General features: G+C 37.3%; 1 pseudogene; it reads left to right on the top strand.

The window, feature by feature from the left end:
* The first annotated feature begins 15,954 nt into the window (after nucleotides 1-15,954).
* LOC128194289 (pentatricopeptide repeat-containing protein At4g38010-like) lies at nucleotides 15,955-20,000 on the top strand (annotated as a pseudogene).
* Nucleotides 20,001-20,042: the final 42 nt, after the last annotated feature.

The following is a 20,042-nucleotide window of genomic DNA, read 5'->3' on the forward strand; positions in this document are numbered from 1 at the left end:
AAATTTGATTGGCGTTGTGCTTGCGGGCCCGAGGAATCTCTTTAGGCGAGTGATGAGGGGTATACTTGCACTTGTCCGGGGAAGCTCTTGATTAGAGTAATGGAGGGTAACTTGTGTACTTGCTCGGGGAATCTCCCTATAGAGTGATGGGAAGCAGCACTACACATTAGGGTAATGTGTAACGGCCCGGGGAAGCTCTGAAAAGAGTGATGGGAGTGACGCTAGTACAAATTGGTGTATGTATTTTGATTGATCTGTAATATTGGTGGATGTAGTCTGATTTATTTTGTAATGTATATTGGCGTATGCATTCTAATTTGATATTTTGATAAATATTGGTATATGCATATGGTTGAAGCATAATTCGTACTTGGGTATATAGTTTGATCTGGTTAAGGTGTGGATGACAGTATGTTATTATGAGTATATTTATGATGTATATGAATTGTATTTTGTTAGCTCACCCTTGCTTGTTTGTGCATGTGAATGCGATGATCGTGTAATGTGTGATGTTATACGGGAGCAGATGTTATTGCAGATGTGATGGCTGATATTTCTGAACATGCATAAAGGATGAAAAAGAGATGGGATAGATGACTGGGAATGTATTTGTTTGTAGTCGATCCTGACTATTTAAACGTTTTATTTTCGGAATAATCGGTTTGTAATAAATAACGTACTATTTTTCCGTGGAAGTTGAATATTAAAAATTTGAATTTTTACTTACGGACGGAAAAATTAGTCAGCGTAACACAAAATTTCGGGGTGTTACAGCCAACACTATTCACCGCGCTATTCCAACGAACGCTATCTGCCGACAGCTAAATTGCCGAACACTATGCTATTTGGACGGACACTATAAAATCCATCATAATCAGGCCGAACGCTAGAAACCGAGCACCATATTAGATTGAACACTATTTGGCCGTACGTCATGAGATTAAGCACTATTGACCGAACGCTAAACAGGACACCATATTAAATCGAATACTATTAGGCCGAACGCTAAAACCGAACACCTCATTCAAATCGGATACTGCTTGGACGAACGTTAAGATCAATCTCTTGGGCTCAACACTAAAACACCAAACGTTATTAGACCGCATACCATTAGTTCGAACACCAAAAGAACGAACTTTAAGATCAAGCACTTATGCTGGACGCTAAAACTCCAAACGCTGATAGACAGAATACTATTAGGTCGAACACTATTGAACGAACGTTAAGATCGAGCACTTAGACTTAACGCTAAAACAGCGAACATCTATTAGACTGAATACTATTATTCGAACACTGTTTGGACGATCGGTCAAACATCAAACCTCATCTAGATCGAACGCTAAGTTTTTACGAGCATTACCTGAGGACAAACATCATCGAGACCGAACGTTCTCTATGAACGATCACTAACTTAGAATAATCACCATCAGGATCGAACGTTCACTATCAGATCAAGATCAAACGCTAATCATAATTCATACATCAAGACCGAACGCTTACAATCTAAACCTCAAAATACCTGATCCAGGTCGAACGCTATCAATCACTAATACCCAAGACCGAACGCTTATGATCCAAACCTAATAATCCAAATTAAGGACGAACGACTACAATCACTAATTCACCAAAACGAACGCTCAAGATCACTTCCTGAGAATACCAATTTAGGACGAACGCTTATAATCACTATTGCACCAAAACCGAACGCTCTCGATTCAAACCTAAGAATCCAATTTAAGACCGAACGCTCAAAATTACTAATACACCAAGGTTAGAGGGTGTGGGAACGTAAACTCCTTGTGATTTTGATAACCTTGTGTGCCAATAACTAAGCGTGGCTATGTCCACTCATAAACAGTGAAAGATTTTGGATGGATTGTTTGAGCACTGATCACTACCATGAGCAAGGCTGGGCAATCTCTGAAATCGGTTCTCTTGGATTTGATTCACAAGAGTGTTACCAATAAGGAGTATTGGTAAATCTTGAAGAAATTTGTTTTGATGATGTTACAAGAAGTTTTAGTTGCAGAAGATATTAGAATTAGTTAAAAGCAATTTGTAGAAATTAAATGTAGTAGGAAATTCTTGTAAACCCTGTAAACTTACATTTTTAACTACAATAATCGATTATGATGAAGCAATAATCGATTATCACAAGTCATACTTGAATAATCGATTATCACTTCATATAATCGATTATCACATCTTTGAAAACCTATAACGGACTTTGAATAATCGATTATCACTTACAATAATCGATTATTCATGGCAGTTGGGAGCTGACCTTTGGCATTCAGTGTACTTGGCTATATATTTTGTTTTGGAGAAATTAGAATGAAAAACGTTGTTTTTGAACTGAGAAAGCTTAGAACACTGTGTGTCAGAGGAACGTTCTCAGAAAGCTTTTTGTTCATTGTTCCCTTGCTTGGTCTTGTGAAAGGAGAGGCTCGCGTATCGTGTGTCGATAGTCGGAGCAGACTCTCTTCAAGTTAGCAAGGTGCTCTGCCTGGTCTTGTGAAAGGAGAAGCTTGTGAATCGTTGGTCGATTGCTGAAGTGGTTCTCTTCAAGTTGGTAGAGTAGTTCCATTCATTTTTATTGTTCATTATCTTGTAATCTGTTAAACAATTTTTAGTGAAAAAGGTTAATCACTATTTATAGTGATTAACGACTGGACGTAGAATCTTTTGATTCGAACCAGGATAAAAATTCTGTGTTGTTCTTCTTATTCCCTATACTTATTTTATTGTACGTACATCAACCGTTTGGAAATTTGTCTCTAAGAAAATTAAATTTCTAAAACGAACCATTAAACTTGATTTGTGACCGTAACACGCTTTCTAAGTATTTTATTCCGCTGCGCGACTCTATAACGATACCGATTGTTCCGACAATTGGTATCAGAGCTTGCTTTGATATTCTTTCAAATCTTTTCGAAAATGGCCGGTCATCAAACTCAAGTATATGCCGAGGGTGCTTCCATCAACAGACCACCACTCTTTACTGGTGATAACTATGCATTCTGGAAAGTCAGAATGGAAATTTTTATGGGGTCTGTTGACAGAGGCATCTGGGAAGCTGTACTAAATGGTCCCTATATTCCTAAAAGAACTGTTGATGGTGTAGAAGTAGAAAAACCATACTTTAGCTGGACTCCTGAGGAAAATAGAAGAGCCCAATTTGATATTAAGGCTCGTAATATTATTTCATCTGCTGTTGTACTTGATGAATTTTATAGAATTTCAGTATGTAAGACAGCACAGGAAATGTGGGAGGTCCTCAGAGTCACACATGAGGGTACAGACGACGTGAAACGTGCAAGGAAGAATACACTCATCCAGGAGTATGAGATGTTCAGAATGCAACCTGGAGAACCAATTTCTGATGTCCAGAAGCGTTTCACTCACATTGTGAACCACCTAACAGGTTTAGGTAAGAATTTTGACACTGATGAATTGAATGTGAAAATTTTGAAATCATTAGACAGGTCTTGGCAACCAAAGGTGACTGCCATCTCGGAGTCTCAAAACCTCACTCAGATGTCAACGGCGATTCTCTTTGGAAAGCTTCGTGAGCATGAGCTTGAGTTGAGAAGATTGACGGCTGAAGAAGATCAAGGCAAAAGAAAGACACTAGCCTTCAAGTCCGAGATCTCCAAAGGAAAGAACTCTAAAAGGATTGAAGATGATGACTCCGATGATGATGAAGAAAACATGAGTCTTATGATTAAGAAGTTTGCAAAATTTATGAAAGCCAAGGGAAAAGACAAATACCGTGAAGAAAGGAAAGAAAATCATGGATCTTCTTCAAGCATTAAATGTTATGGATGTGGAGAAAGAGGTCATGTGAAGACTGACTGTCCAAAAAATAAGAAAAGTGAAGAAAAGAAAGAAAGAAAGTTTCCAAAGAAGAAGAAAGCTTACATAGCTTGGGAAGAGAATGCTTCTAGTTCTTCAAGCTCAAGCGTTTCAGATGAAGAAGCAAATTTGTGCTTAATGGCAGACCTAGAAGATGCAGGAAGCCAAGTAAGTGATTCTAGCTTAGAGTCAAGTAATGAGTTTGACTTACAAAAGGCATTTCTTGATTTGTTAAATGAATCTGAAAAACTTGATGTTGCTCATAAAAAGCTAAAGAAAGAGCATAATGAATTGAAATTGAGATATGAAAAAGTTCTAGATGACGAAGTTGTTTTAAGAAACAAAGTTAGTAATTTGGAAACTAAATTATCTGAATCTGATACTATTGTACATCCTATTGAATGTCTATCATGTAAAAGTCATCTATTTGATATTGACATTCTTGAGCACTTACTTGCAAAGGCAACTAAGTCTAAATCATATGCCAAAACAAACTTTGAGAAAAGCAATGCAAGAAGTGGAAACACACATCTACACAAAAAATCTAAAGTGATAAGAACCCGTAGAGTTTGGGTAGAAAAAGGGACTTTTGTGAAAAATAAAGTGTATAAGGCTTGTTGTTTTTACTGCATGAAACTTGGTCACACCTCAAACAAATGCAGCATCAAACACTTTGGTGTTCCAAATGGTAAATATGCATGGGTTAAAACTGTAAAATGATGTATGTTGGCATAAACTAACCCCAAGGACCCATAATAAGATTGGGGACCTAAAGTCTTGCTCAAATTTGTTTTGTAGGAACTTATTAAGTCAAAAAAGTCACTGTGGTATCTTGACAGTGGTTGTTCAAGACACATGACCGGTGACAAGAAAAAGTTCATTTCTTTTGAGAAGAAGAAGCAAGGCTTTGTGACTTATGGAGATAACAACAAAGGTAGAATCATTGGAAATGGAGACATTGGAGGAGGAAACACATTGACTATAAAGGACGTATTATGTGTTGAAGGTCTCAAACATAACCTCCTAAGCATAAGTCAATTATGTGACAAGGGTCTCAAGGTAACTTTTGAACGTGATAGATGCACCGTATATCTTAAAGATTCTACTGAAATTGCTTTGCAAGGTGTTAGGCATAATAACATTTACTTGATTGATATTGAAAATGCATCTAGTCATAATATAACATGTTTAGTTGCTAAAGAGGAAAACCCTTGGCTATGGCATAAAAGAGCTGCACATATACATATGCAACATTTGAATAAATTGATTTCAAAAAATCTTGTGATTGGTTTGCCAAATTTAAAATTTGAGAAAAATAAACTTTGCTCTGCATGTCAAAAGGGAAAGCAAACCAAATCCTCATTCTCATCTAAAACTATGATTTCAACATCAAAACCTTTAGAACTTCTGCATATGGACTTGTTTGGTCCATCTAGAATTAAAAGTTTTGGTGGAAACTACTATGCTCTTGTGATTGTTGATGATTACACTAGATTTACTTGGACATTCTTCTTAACCCTTAAAAATGAAGCTTTTAAAGCATTCAAATCGTTTGCAAAACGTGTTCAAAATGAAAAGGAATTGAAAATCAAAACCTTGAGAAGTGATCACGGTGGTGAGTTTGAAAATGAATCTTTTGAAAAGTTTTGTGAAAAACATGGAATTGCTCATAATTTCTCTGCTCCAAGAACTCCCCAACAAAATGGTGTTGTTGAAAGGAAAAATAGGTCATTAGAAGAACTAGCTAGGACTCTTTTAAATGAATCAAATGTGCCAAAATACTTTTGGGCTGATGCAGTTAGTACTGCTTGTTACGTGTTGAACAGAATGCTAATTAGGCCTATTCTTAAGCTAACTCCCTATGAACTGTTTAACGGTAGAAAACCAAATGTATCTCACTTGAAAATCTTTGGATGTAAATGTTTTGTTTTGAATAATGGTAAAGATAATTTAGGCAAATTTGATGCTAAATCTGATGAGGCAATCTTCTTAGGATATTCTTTAACTAGCAAAGCATATAGGGTGTTTAATAGAAGAACCTTGACAATTGAAGAATCAATGCATGTTGTCTTTGATGAAATTGTGGACCTTGAGGTGAACCCTCTTGAGTCAAATAAATCAATTGCAGGTGATGAGGATTATTTGAGGGAAGCTCTTGAAGAGATGTATCTAAATGAAAACTATCCACCAGAAACTCAAAATGAACATCAAGTAGTTGATCCTAAAAGCTATCAACAACCAAGAGGACTTTCTCTGGACAACATCATCGGAGATATATTAAAAGGGGTAACTCCTAGACACAATCTTAATAATTTCTGCTTAACAGTAGCTTTTGTGTCTCAGGTAGAACCTAAGAACATAAAGGAAGCTCTTCAAGATGATAAATGGTGTGTTGCTATGCAAGAAGAACTTAATCAATTTGAAAGGAATGATGTTTGGCAACTCATTCCTAGACAAGATGATCTTCAAGTCATTGGAACAAAGTGGGTGTTTAGAAACAAGCTTGATGAAGATGGAAACATCACAAAGAACAAAGCCAGGTTAGTTGCAAAGGGCTACTGTCAAGAGGAAGGTATCGACTATGATGAAACTTACGCTCCAGTAGCCAGGTTAGAAGCAATTAGATTATTACTTGCTTATGCCTCTTTGATGAAGTTTAAATTGTACCAAATGGATGTGAAAAGCGCATTTTTGAATGGTTTTATTAAAGAAGAGGTATATGTTAGTCAACCTCCTGGTTTTGAGGATTTTAAATATCCTAATCATGTTTATAAGTTAAAAAAGGCCTTGTATGGTCTTAAACAGGCACCTAGATCTTGGTATGACAGACTTAGCACCTTCTTGATTGAAAATGATTTCTCTAGAGGAAAGGTTGATTCCACCCTATTTATTAAGAAAGTAGGAAAACATATCTTGATTGTTCAAGTATACGTAGATGACATTATTTTTGGGTCTACAAATAATTCATTATGTGAGGGATTTGCACAAATCATGCAAGGTGAATTTGAGATGTCTATGATGGGTGAGCTTACCTTCTTCTTAGGTCTGCAAATAAAGCAAATAGATGGGGGGACTTTTGTCTCTCAAACTAAATATTGTAGAGAAGTACTTAAGAAGTTTGGTATGGATACTTGTAGAGAAGCCAACACACCTATGGCAACGTCTTGCTATTTAGATAAGGATGAATCTGGTGAAGGGGTAAATGAAACCATGTTTAGAGGAATGATAGGATCCCTACTGTATCTAACTGCTAGTAGACCAGACATTATGCAAAGTGTATGTGTGTGTGCTAGGTACCAAGCTAATCCTAAAGAATCTCATCTAATTGCTGTCAAAAGAATTTTGAAATACCTTAAAGGAACCACTTCTTTTGGACTCTGGTATCCATCTGATGCTTCACTTAGTTTAATAGGTTATTCTGATGCAGACTATGGTGGCTGTAAAATTGATAGGAAAAGTACTAGTGGCACTTGTCATTTTCTGGGTTGTTCTTTAGTGTCTTGGCATTCAAAGAAACAAGCTTGTGTAGCATTATCTACTACTGAAGCTGAATACATTGCTGCTGGAAATTGTTGTGCCCAAATCTTATGGATGAAACAGCAACTGGAGGATTTTGATATCTTCCTTGATCACATTCCTTTGAAATGTGATAATACTAGTGCTATCAACCTAACTAAGAACCCCATAATGCACTCAAGAACTAAGCACATTGAAATTAGACATCATTTCTTGAGAGATCACATTCAAAAGGGAGATTGCCAAATTGAATACATTGACACGATACATCAATTAGCTGATATCTTTACTAAAGCCCTGCCTAAAGATAGATTCTATGAGCTTAGAAGAGAGTTAGGGGTATTAGACATGTCTTAGACTCCACATTTATGGTTCTTTGCAAATTTTCAAAATATCAGCGTTAATAATCGCTTATCATCAGGTCATAATCGATTATTCCAAACCTGGGATACATCCTCTACACTACCATAATCGATTATGAATCTTCAAACTCATCCCTGGAAAATCATGAGCAAATAATCGATTATCTTCATACATAATCGATTATCGCACAATTTCTGGAACGAGACCAATGAGCAGATAATCGATTATCACTTACGATAATCGATTATCACGCTACCAGTTTCAAAAATAAAGCCGTTAGAGACTCCATAACGGCTCAAAACGGTCATAAACGGCTAGTTCTTCCCTTTTCTTATAAATAGGCCTCGATAATCGATTGTTAGCCATCTCTTTGCACCTAGAAACTACTGAAATCAAAATCTTGAGCTTCAAATCCCTCCAATTTTGCTCACTCTCTCAAACTATCACTCCCTCAACCTTTCTCCATGGCAGATTCAAGGAGACATCGCCGCAGAGCTGTTGGAGCATCCTCTTCCTCTCAACCACGTCCGGCAACGATTGATGGATGGATTTCAGATCAAGAAAGACATGCGGACTATGTTTCTTCCTGGCAAGAGAGACGCATCATGGCAGTAAAGTATATTCGCCTTGATTTTTTCGGTTTCTATGGATTTCAATTTCCAGCGCTGTTTAATGATCAAGGACTCTCAAATCTGGTGGAGCAAAACGGTTGCATTTATCCCGATCTCATCAGAGTGTTCTACTTCAACTTGCGATATCGAGATGGGATTATTTCCACCAAAGTCAAGGGTGTCCCTATAATTTTAGATGATGATGTGTGGACCAATGTTGCCCACCTACCCATCTGGGATGATGCTGTCAAAGTTCATCTCGGACTCCAAGATTTCGATCGCTTATTGACCTTCCAATCCTTCCTACGTCACCCTGAACAACAGACTAATCGAAGGCAATTGCTTGTTGGAGGTTTCAAGGTTGAAGAAAGGATGATTCACTACTTACTTGTCTGGATCCTCTGTCCTAGAGCAACCAATCATGCTCAATGCTCTGAACAGGATCTACTTCTTCTATATGGGATCCTGAATCACATCCACATCGATTGGCCTGCTCTCATTGCTGACACTATGGTAAAAGCTAAGAAATCCCATTCTTATCACCTTCCTTATGCTCTTCTTATTTCTAGAATCTTGGAGTACAAAGGGGTCAATATTGAAGGAGAACTTGTCCAAGCCACTCAAGTTGTTGGCTCGGAAATCGGCGACACTACCTTTCGTCAGATGGGATTCATTACTAGAGGCAGGGTCCTTATTCACAAAGATGATGATCATCCTGATGTAGTTGAAGATGATGACATGGACACTCATATGGCTGACCCCGTAAGTGCCGCTGCTCCGTCTGATGCTGGACCATCCAACATACCCTCCTCTTCCTCAATTTCTATGGAAGAACATTTTGCAAGGTTATCTAAACAATTGGAGGATATGAGTCTTGCACAAAAGACTCACTTTGAGGCGATTTATGATTGGCAACGATCTGTTGATGAGCACATGGTTGATCAATTTCTTGATCTTGATGTTCGCCTATCTAACATCGAGAATCATCTCAACATTCAACCTCCCGAGAGATCTCCTAGTCCTGAGTTTTAGATATAGGTTCTCTGTAAGACTGTTTTGTTGTTTACTTGCCATTTCATCTATGTTATAATTCAGTCTGTTATGTGTCCTCTTCCAATGTAATCTTTATTTTCATAAATAAAATGATCTCTTGATTATATGCATCCTTTGATTAATTAAGGGGGAGATCATATTTAGGGGGAGCCTTTAACATCTGATCTTTTTGCTTCTGATCAAAAAGGGGGAGAAGTATAAATTATTACAGGTATTGCTAACCTTGTTGTTGTTTGTTAGCTTGTATGTTTTGCAGATAAGCCAAATTTGCTTTTAAAATTGAATTTTTGATCATCATCAAAAAGGGGGAGATTGTTACCAATAAGGAGTATTGGTAAATCTTGAAGAAATTTGTTTTGATGATGTTACAAGAAGTTTTAGTTGCAGAAGATATTAGAATTAGTTAAAAGCAATTTGTAGAAATTAAATGTAGTAGGAAATTCTTGTAAACCCTGTAAACTTACATTTTTAACTACAATAATCGATTATGATGAAGCAATAATCGATTATCACAAGTCATACTTGAATAATCGATTATCACTTCATATAATCGATTATCACATCTTTGAAAACCTATAACGGACTTTGAATAATCGATTATCACTTACAATAATCGATTATTCATGGCAGTTGGGAGCTGACCTTTGGCATTCAGTGTACTTGGCTATATATTTTGTTTTGGAGAAATTAGAATGAAAAACGTTGTTTTTGAACTGAGAAAGCTTAGAACACTGTGTGTCAGAGGAACGTTCTCAGAAAGCTTTTTGTTCATTGTTCCCTTGCTTGGTCTTGTGAAAGGAGAGGCTCGCGTATCGTGTGTCGATAGTCGGAGCAGACTCTCTTCAAGTTAGCAAGGTGCTCTGCCTGGTCTTGTGAAAGGAGAAGCTTGTGAATCGTTGGTCGATTGCTGAAGTGGTTCTCTTCAAGTTGGTAGAGTAGTTCCATTCATTTTTATTGTTCATTATCTTGTAATCTGTTAAACAATTTTTAGTGAAAAAGGTTAATCACTATTTATAGTGATTAACGACTGGACGTAGAATCTTTTGATTCGAACCAGGATAAAAATTCTGTGTTGTTCTTCTTATTCCCTATACTTATTTTATTGTACGTACATCAACCGTTTGGAAATTTGTCTCTAAGAAAATTAAATTTCTAAAACGAACCATTAAACTTGATTTGTGACCGTAACACGCTTTCTAAGTATTTTATTCCGCTGCGCGACTCTATAACGATACCGATTGTTCCGACAATTGGTATCAGAGCTTGCTTTGATATTCTTTCAAATCTTTTCGAAAATGGCCGGTCATCAAACTCAAGTATATGCCGAGGGTGCTTCCATCAACAGACCACCACTCTTTACTGGTGATAACTATGCATTCTGGAAAGTCAGAATGGAAATTTTTATGGGGTCTGTTGACAGAGGCATCTGGGAAGCTGTACTAAATGGTCCCTATATTCCTAAAAGAACTGTTGATGGTGTAGAAGTAGAAAAACCATACTTTAGCTGGACTCCTGAGGAAAATAGAAGAGCCCAATTTGATATTAAGGCTCGTAATATTATTTCATCTGCTGTTGTACTTGATGAATTTTATAGAATTTCAGTATGTAAGACAGCACAGGAAATGTGGGAGGTCCTCAGAGTCACACATGAGGGTACAGACGACGTGAAACGTGCAAGGAAGAATACACTCATCCAGGAGTATGAGATGTTCAGAATGCAACCTGGAGAACCAATTTCTGATGTCCAGAAGCGTTTCACTCACATTGTGAACCACCTAACAGGTTTAGGTAAGAATTTTGACACTGATGAATTGAATGTGAAAATTTTGAAATCATTAGACAGGTCTTGGCAACCAAAGGTGACTGCCATCTCGGAGTCTCAAAACCTCACTCAGATGTCAACGGCGATTCTCTTTGGAAAGCTTCGTGAGCATGAGCTTGAGTTGAGAAGATTGACGGCTGAAGAAGATCAAGGCAAAAGAAAGACACTAGCCTTCAAGTCCGAGATCTCCAAAGGAAAGAACTCTAAAAGGATTGAAGATGATGACTCCGATGATGATGAAGAAAACATGAGTCTTATGATTAAGAAGTTTGCAAAATTTATGAAAGCCAAGGGAAAAGACAAATACCGTGAAGAAAGGAAAGAAAATCATGGATCTTCTTCAAGCATTAAATGTTATGGATGTGGAGAAAGAGGTCATGTGAAGACTGACTGTCCAAAAAATAAGAAAAGTGAAGAAAAGAAAGAAAGAAAGTTTCCAAAGAAGAAGAAAGCTTACATAGCTTGGGAAGAGAATGCTTCTAGTTCTTCAAGCTCAAGCGTTTCAGATGAAGAAGCAAATTTGTGCTTAATGGCAGACCTAGAAGATGCAGGAAGCCAAGTAAGTGATTCTAGCTTAGAGTCAAGTAATGAGTTTGACTTACAAAAGGCATTTCTTGATTTGTTAAATGAATCTGAAAAACTTGATGTTGCTCATAAAAAGCTAAAGAAAGAGCATAATGAATTGAAATTGAGATATGAAAAAGTTCTAGATGACGAAGTTGTTTTAAGAAACAAAGTTAGTAATTTGGAAACTAAATTATCTGAATCTGATACTATTGTACATCCTATTGAATGTCTATCATGTAAAAGTCATCTATTTGATATTGACATTCTTGAGCACTTACTTGCAAAGGCAACTAAGTCTAAATCATATGCCAAAACAAACTTTGAGAAAAGCAATGCAAGAAGTGGAAACACACATCTACACAAAAAATCTAAAGTGATAAGAACCCGTAGAGTTTGGGTAGAAAAAGGGACTTTTGTGAAAAATAAAGTGTATAAGGCTTGTTGTTTTTACTGCATGAAACTTGGTCACACCTCAAACAAATGCAGCATCAAACACTTTGGTGTTCCAAATGGTAAATATGCATGGGTTAAAACTGTAAAATGATGTATGTTGGCATAAACTAACCCCAAGGACCCATAATAAGATTGGGGACCTAAAGTCTTGCTCAAATTTGTTTTGTAGGAACTTATTAAGTCAAAAAAGTCACTGTGGTATCTTGACAGTGGTTGTTCAAGACACATGACCGGTGACAAGAAAAAGTTCATTTCTTTTGAGAAGAAGAAGCAAGGCTTTGTGACTTATGGAGATAACAACAAAGGTAGAATCATTGGAAATGGAGACATTGGAGGAGGAAACACATTGACTATAAAGGACGTATTATGTGTTGAAGGTCTCAAACATAACCTCCTAAGCATAAGTCAATTATGTGACAAGGGTCTCAAGGTAACTTTTGAACGTGATAGATGCACCGTATATCTTAAAGATTCTACTGAAATTGCTTTGCAAGGTGTTAGGCATAATAACATTTACTTGATTGATATTGAAAATGCATCTAGTCATAATATAACATGTTTAGTTGCTAAAGAGGAAAACCCTTGGCTATGGCATAAAAGAGCTGCACATATACATATGCAACATTTGAATAAATTGATTTCAAAAAATCTTGTGATTGGTTTGCCAAATTTAAAATTTGAGAAAAATAAACTTTGCTCTGCATGTCAAAAGGGAAAGCAAACCAAATCCTCATTCTCATCTAAAACTATGATTTCAACATCAAAACCTTTAGAACTTCTGCATATGGACTTGTTTGGTCCATCTAGAATTAAAAGTTTTGGTGGAAACTACTATGCTCTTGTGATTGTTGATGATTACACTAGATTTACTTGGACATTCTTCTTAACCCTTAAAAATGAAGCTTTTAAAGCATTCAAATCGTTTGCAAAACGTGTTCAAAATGAAAAGGAATTGAAAATCAAAACCTTGAGAAGTGATCACGGTGGTGAGTTTGAAAATGAATCTTTTGAAAAGTTTTGTGAAAAACATGGAATTGCTCATAATTTCTCTGCTCCAAGAACTCCCCAACAAAATGGTGTTGTTGAAAGGAAAAATAGGTCATTAGAAGAACTAGCTAGGACTCTTTTAAATGAATCAAATGTGCCAAAATACTTTTGGGCTGATGCAGTTAGTACTGCTTGTTACGTGTTGAACAGAATGCTAATTAGGCCTATTCTTAAGCTAACTCCCTATGAACTGTTTAACGGTAGAAAACCAAATGTATCTCACTTGAAAATCTTTGGATGTAAATGTTTTGTTTTGAATAATGGTAAAGATAATTTAGGCAAATTTGATGCTAAATCTGATGAGGCAATCTTCTTAGGATATTCTTTAACTAGCAAAGCATATAGGGTGTTTAATAGAAGAACCTTGACAATTGAAGAATCAATGCATGTTGTCTTTGATGAAATTGTGGACCTTGAGGTGAACCCTCTTGAGTCAAATAAATCAATTGCAGGTGATGAGGATTATTTGAGGGAAGCTCTTGAAGAGATGTATCTAAATGAAAACTATCCACCAGAAACTCAAAATGAACATCAAGTAGTTGATCCTAAAAGCTATCAACAACCAAGAGGACTTTCTCTGGACAACATCATCGGAGATATATTAAAAGGGGTAACTCCTAGACACAATCTTAATAATTTCTGCTTAACAGTAGCTTTTGTGTCTCAGGTAGAACCTAAGAACATAAAGGAAGCTCTTCAAGATGATAAATGGTGTGTTGCTATGCAAGAAGAACTTAATCAATTTGAAAGGAATGATGTTTGGCAACTCATTCCTAGACAAGATGATCTTCAAGTCATTGGAACAAAGTGGGTGTTTAGAAACAAGCTTGATGAAGATGGAAACATCACAAAGAACAAAGCCAGGTTAGTTGCAAAGGGCTACTGTCAAGAGGAAGGTATCGACTATGATGAAACTTACGCTCCAGTAGCCAGGTTAGAAGCAATTAGATTATTACTTGCTTATGCCTCTTTGATGAAGTTTAAATTGTACCAAATGGATGTGAAAAGCGCATTTTTGAATGGTTTTATTAAAGAAGAGGTATATGTTAGTCAACCTCCTGGTTTTGAGGATTTTAAATATCCTAATCATGTTTATAAGTTAAAAAAGGCCTTGTATGGTCTTAAACAGGCACCTAGATCTTGGTATGACAGACTTAGCACCTTCTTGATTGAAAATGATTTCTCTAGAGGAAAGGTTGATTCCACCCTATTTATTAAGAAAGTAGGAAAACATATCTTGATTGTTCAAGTATACGTAGATGACATTATTTTTGGGTCTACAAATAATTCATTATGTGAGGGATTTGCACAAATCATGCAAGGTGAATTTGAGATGTCTATGATGGGTGAGCTTACCTTCTTCTTAGGTCTGCAAATAAAGCAAATAGATGGGGGGACTTTTGTCTCTCAAACTAAATATTGTAGAGAAGTACTTAAGAAGTTTGGTATGGATACTTGTAGAGAAGCCAACACACCTATGGCAACGTCTTGCTATTTAGATAAGGATGAATCTGGTGAAGGGGTAAATGAAACCATGTTTAGAGGAATGATAGGATCCCTACTGTATCTAACTGCTAGTAGACCAGACATTATGCAAAGTGTATGTGTGTGTGCTAGGTACCAAGCTAATCCTAAAGAATCTCATCTAATTGCTGTCAAAAGAATTTTGAAATACCTTAAAGGAACCACTTCTTTTGGACTCTGGTATCCATCTGATGCTTCACTTAGTTTAATAGGTTATTCTGATGCAGACTATGGTGGCTGTAAAATTGATAGGAAAAGTACTAGTGGCACTTGTCATTTTCTGGGTTGTTCTTTAGTGTCTTGGCATTCAAAGAAACAAGCTTGTGTAGCATTATCTACTACTGAAGCTGAATACATTGCTGCTGGAAATTGTTGTGCCCAAATCTTATGGATGAAACAGCAACTGGAGGATTTTGATATCTTCCTTGATCACATTCCTTTGAAATGTGATAATACTAGTGCTATCAACCTAACTAAGAACCCCATAATGCACTCAAGAACTAAGCACATTGAAATTAGACATCATTTCTTGAGAGATCACATTCAAAAGGGAGATTGCCAAATTGAATACATTGACACGATACATCAATTAGCTGATATCTTTACTAAAGCCCTGCCTAAAGATAGATTCTATGAGCTTAGAAGAGAGTTAGGGGTATTAGACATGTCTTAGACTCCACATTTATGGTTCTTTGCAAATTTTCAAAATATCAGCGTTAATAATCGCTTATCATCAGGTCATAATCGATTATTCCAAACCTGGGATACATCCTCTACACTACCATAATCGATTATGAATCTTCAAACTCATCCCTGGAAAATCATGAGCAAATAATCGATTATCTTCATACATAATCGATTATCGCACAATTTCTGGAACGAGACCAATGAGCAGATAATCGATTATCACTTACGATAATCGATTATCACGCTACCAGTTTCAAAAATAAAGCCGTTAGAGACTCCATAACGGCTCAAAACGGTCATAAACGGCTAGTTCTTCCCTTTTCTTATAAATAGGCCTCGATAATCGATTGTTAGCCATCTCTTTGCACCTAGAAACTACTGAAATCAAAATCTTGAGCTTCAAATCCCTCCAATTTTGCTCACTCTCTCAAACTATCACTCCCTCAACCTTTCTCCATGGCAGATTCAAGGAGACATCGCCGCAGAGCTGTTGGAGCATCCTCTTCCTCTCAACCACGTCCGGCAACGATTGATGGATGGATTTCAGATCAAGAAAGACATGCGGACTATGTTTCTTCCTGGCAAGAGAGACGCATCATGGCAGTAAAGTATATTCGCCTTGATTTTTTCGGTTTCTATGGATTTCAATTTCCAGCGCTGTTTAATGATCAAGGACTCTCAAATCTGGTGGAGCAAAACGGTTGCATTTATCCCGATCTCATCAGAGTGTTCTACTTCAACTTGCGATATCGAGATGGGATTATTTCCACCAAAGTCAAGGGTGTCCCTATAATTTTAGATGATGATGTGTGGACCAACGTTGCCCACCTACCCATCTGGGATGATGCTGTCAAAGTTCATCTCGGACTCCAAGATTTCGATCGCTTATTGACCTTCCAATCCTTCCTACGTCACCCTGAACAACAGACTAATCGAAGGCAATTGCTTGTTGGAGGTTTCAAGGTTGAAGAAAGGATGATTCACTACTTACTTGTCTGGATCCTCTGTCCTAGAGCAACCAATCATGCTCAATGCTCTGAACAGGATCTACTTCTTCTATATGGGATCCTGAATCACATCCACATCGATTGGCCTGCTCTCATTGCTGACACTATGGTAAAAGCTAAGAAATCCCATTCTTATCACCTTCCTTATGCTCTTCTTATTTCTAGAATCTTGGAGTACAAAGGGGTCAATATTGAAGGAGAACTTGTCCAAGCCACTCAAGTTGTTGGCTCGGAAATCGGCGACACTACCTTTCGTCAGATGGGATTCATTACTAGAGGCAGGGTCCTTATTCACAAAGATGATGATCATCCTGATGTAGTTGAAGATGATGACATGGACACTCATATGGCTGACCCCGTAAGTGTCGCTGCTCCGTCTGATGCTGGACCATCCAACATACCCTCCTCTTCCTCAATTTCTATGGAAGAACATTTTGCAAGGTTATCTAAACAATTGGAGGATATGAGTCTTGCACAAAAGACTCACTTTGAGGCGATTTATGATTGGCAACGATCTGTTGATGAGCACATGGTTGATCAATTTCTTGATCTTGATGTTCGCCTATCTAACATCGAGAATCATCTCAACATTCAACCTCCCGAGAGATCTCCTAGTCCTGAGTTTTAGATATAGGTTCTCTGTAAGACTGTTTTGTTGTTTACTTGCCATTTCATCTATGTTATAATTCAGTCTGTTATGTGTCCTCTTCCAATGTAATCTTTATTTTCATAAATAAAATGATCTCTTGATTATATGCATCCTTTGATTAATTAAGGGGGAGATCATATTTAGGGGGAGCCTTTAACATCTGATCTTTTTGCTTCTGATCAAAAAGGGGGAGAAGTATAAATTATTACAGGTATTGCTAACCTTGTTGTTGTTTGTTAGCTTGTATGTTTTGCAGATAAGCCAAATTTGCTTTTAAAATTGAATTTTTGATCATCATCAAAAAGGGGGAGATTGTTACCAATAAGGAGTATTGGTAAATCTTGAAGAAATTTGTTTTGATGATGTTACAAGAAGTTTTAGTTGCAGAAGATATTAGAATTAGTTAAAAGCAATTTGTAGAAATTAAATGTAGTAGGAAATTCTTGTAAACCCTGTAAACTTACATTTTTAACTACAATAATCGATTATGATGAAGCAATAATCGATTATCACAAGTCATACTTGAATAATCGATTATCACTTCATATAATCGATTATCACATCTTTGAAAACCTATAACGGACTTTGAATAATCGATTATCACTTACAATAATCGATTATTCATGGCAGTTGGGAGCTGACCTTTGGCATTCAGTGTACTTGGCTATATATTTTGTTTTGGAGAAATTAGAATGAAAAACGTTGTTTTTGAACTGAGAAAGCTTAGAACACTGTGTGTCAGAGGAACGTTCTCAGAAAGCTTTTTGTTCATTGTTCCCTTGCTTGGTCTTGTGAAAGGAGAGGCTCGCGTATCGTGTGTCGATAGTCGGAGCAGACTCTCTTCAAGTTAGCAAGGTGCTCTGCCTGGTCTTGTGAAAGGAGAAGCTTGTGAATCGTTGGTCGATTGCTGAAGTGGTTCTCTTCAAGTTGGTAGAGTAGTTCCATTCATTTTTATTGTTCATTATCTTGTAATCTGTTAAACAATTTTTAGTGAAAAAGGTTAATCACTATTTATAGTGATTAACGACTGGACGTAGAATCTTTTGATTCGAACCAGGATAAAAATTCTGTGTTGTTCTTCTTATTCCCTATACTTATTTTATTGTACGTACATCAACCGTTTGGAAATTTGTCTCTAAGAAAATTAAATTTCTAAAACGAACCATTAAACTTGATTTGTGACCGTAACACGCTTTCTAAGTATTTTATTCCGCTGCGCGACTCTATAACGATACCGATTGTTCCGACAAAGAGCAATGGCTTGAGATCCTTCAAGCAAATTCATGCGCATCTATTGACTTCTGCCCTTGTTGCCAATGACTTGGTTATTTCCAAGGCTGCAATTTTTTTGGGAAAACATGTTACAGATGTTCATTACCCTTGCAATTTCCTGAAGCAATTTGATTGGAACTTGAGCTCTTTCCCTTGCAATTTGCTGATTTCTGGCTATGCCTCTGGCCACTTACCCTGGCTTGCAATCCTGATTTATAGATGGACTGTTAGGAATGGTTTTGTGCCTGATGTGTACACTATCCCAGCAGTTTTGAAATCTTGTGCTAAGTTTTATGGGATTGTAGAGATTAAACAGTTTCATTCCGTAGCTTTGAAGACTGCCTTGTGGTGCGACATTTATGTGCAAAACACTCTTGTCCATATGTATTGCATTTCTGGGGACAGTGTTGGTGCTGGCAAGGTGTTTGATGACATGCTTGTGAGAGACGTGGTCTCTTGGACTGGCTTGATATCTGGGTATGTCAAGGCTAGGTTGTTTAATGAGGCCATCGCATTGTTTTTGAGAATGGATGTGGAACCTAATGTGGCAACCTTTGTCAGCATACTTGGGGCTTGTGGGAAATTGGGTTGTTTAAATTTGGGGAAAGGAATTCATGGGTTGGGTCTCAAATGTCTGTTCGGGAAGGAGTTGGTGGTATGCAATGCTGTGTTGGAATGCCTATATAGGTGGAATGCCTTCTAGGAATATCCGTACTTGGAATGCCTATATAGGTGGCCTAGCAATAAATGGACTTGGGAGGGAAGCATTGAAGCTATTTAAAGATTTGATAGTGTCAGGTGCAAAGCCTAATGAAGTGACATTTCTTGCTGTTTTAACAGCTTGCTGCCATTCTGGCTTGGTCAGCGAAGGCCGAAAGTATTTCAATGAGATGTCAAGTCCCCTCTACAACCTTTCTTCCTGGTTAGAACACTACGGCTGCATGGTTGATTTACTCTGCAGTGCTGGACTGGTGGAGGAAGTTGTGGAGTTGATAAAGACAATGCCCATGTCCCCTGATGTGCAGATCATAGGAGCGCTTTTGAGTGCCTGTAATACATATGGGAATGTTGGATTCACCCAAGAAATCTTGAAATCACTGCAGAATTTTGAATTTCAAGATAGTGGCATATACGTGCTTCTTTCTAATCTGTATGCCTCTAACAAGAAATGGGCTGACGTGAGAAATGTTAGGAGACTGATGAAGCAGAAAGGAATAAGCAAGGCTCCTGGGTCTAGCATTATAAGGGTGGATGGTAAGAGTCATGAATTTTTAGTTGGAGACAGTAATCATCCTCAAAGTGACTAAACATTCAATGACTTGAGACACATGATGACCAAAGACTCGTGTTTAGAAAGTCCAGACGAGAGACAGATCAAACATGTGCAAGTTCAAACTTCTGAGAAAACTAATGGGTCATAAGAAAGATGGAAAGAAGGGTACAAGCAAGAGGAAAGGGGAATTGGCACTCGAATAAAGGAAAGAGAGTGAAGATAGTTACGAGTTCTCAAGTAGAGGAGGAGGAGGAGGAAATGGTAAAAGTCAAGGAAAGACAGTTTTAATAAGAAAAAAAAATACATTGTTACAACTGTGTCGGGCCATTTTGCTTCTGAGTGT

Source organism: Vigna angularis, chromosome 10 (genome assembly GCF_016808095.1).
Source record: "Vigna angularis cultivar LongXiaoDou No.4 chromosome 10, ASM1680809v1, whole genome shotgun sequence".
In the NCBI taxonomy this organism is placed as follows: Eukaryota; Viridiplantae; Streptophyta; class Magnoliopsida; order Fabales; family Fabaceae; genus Vigna; species Vigna angularis.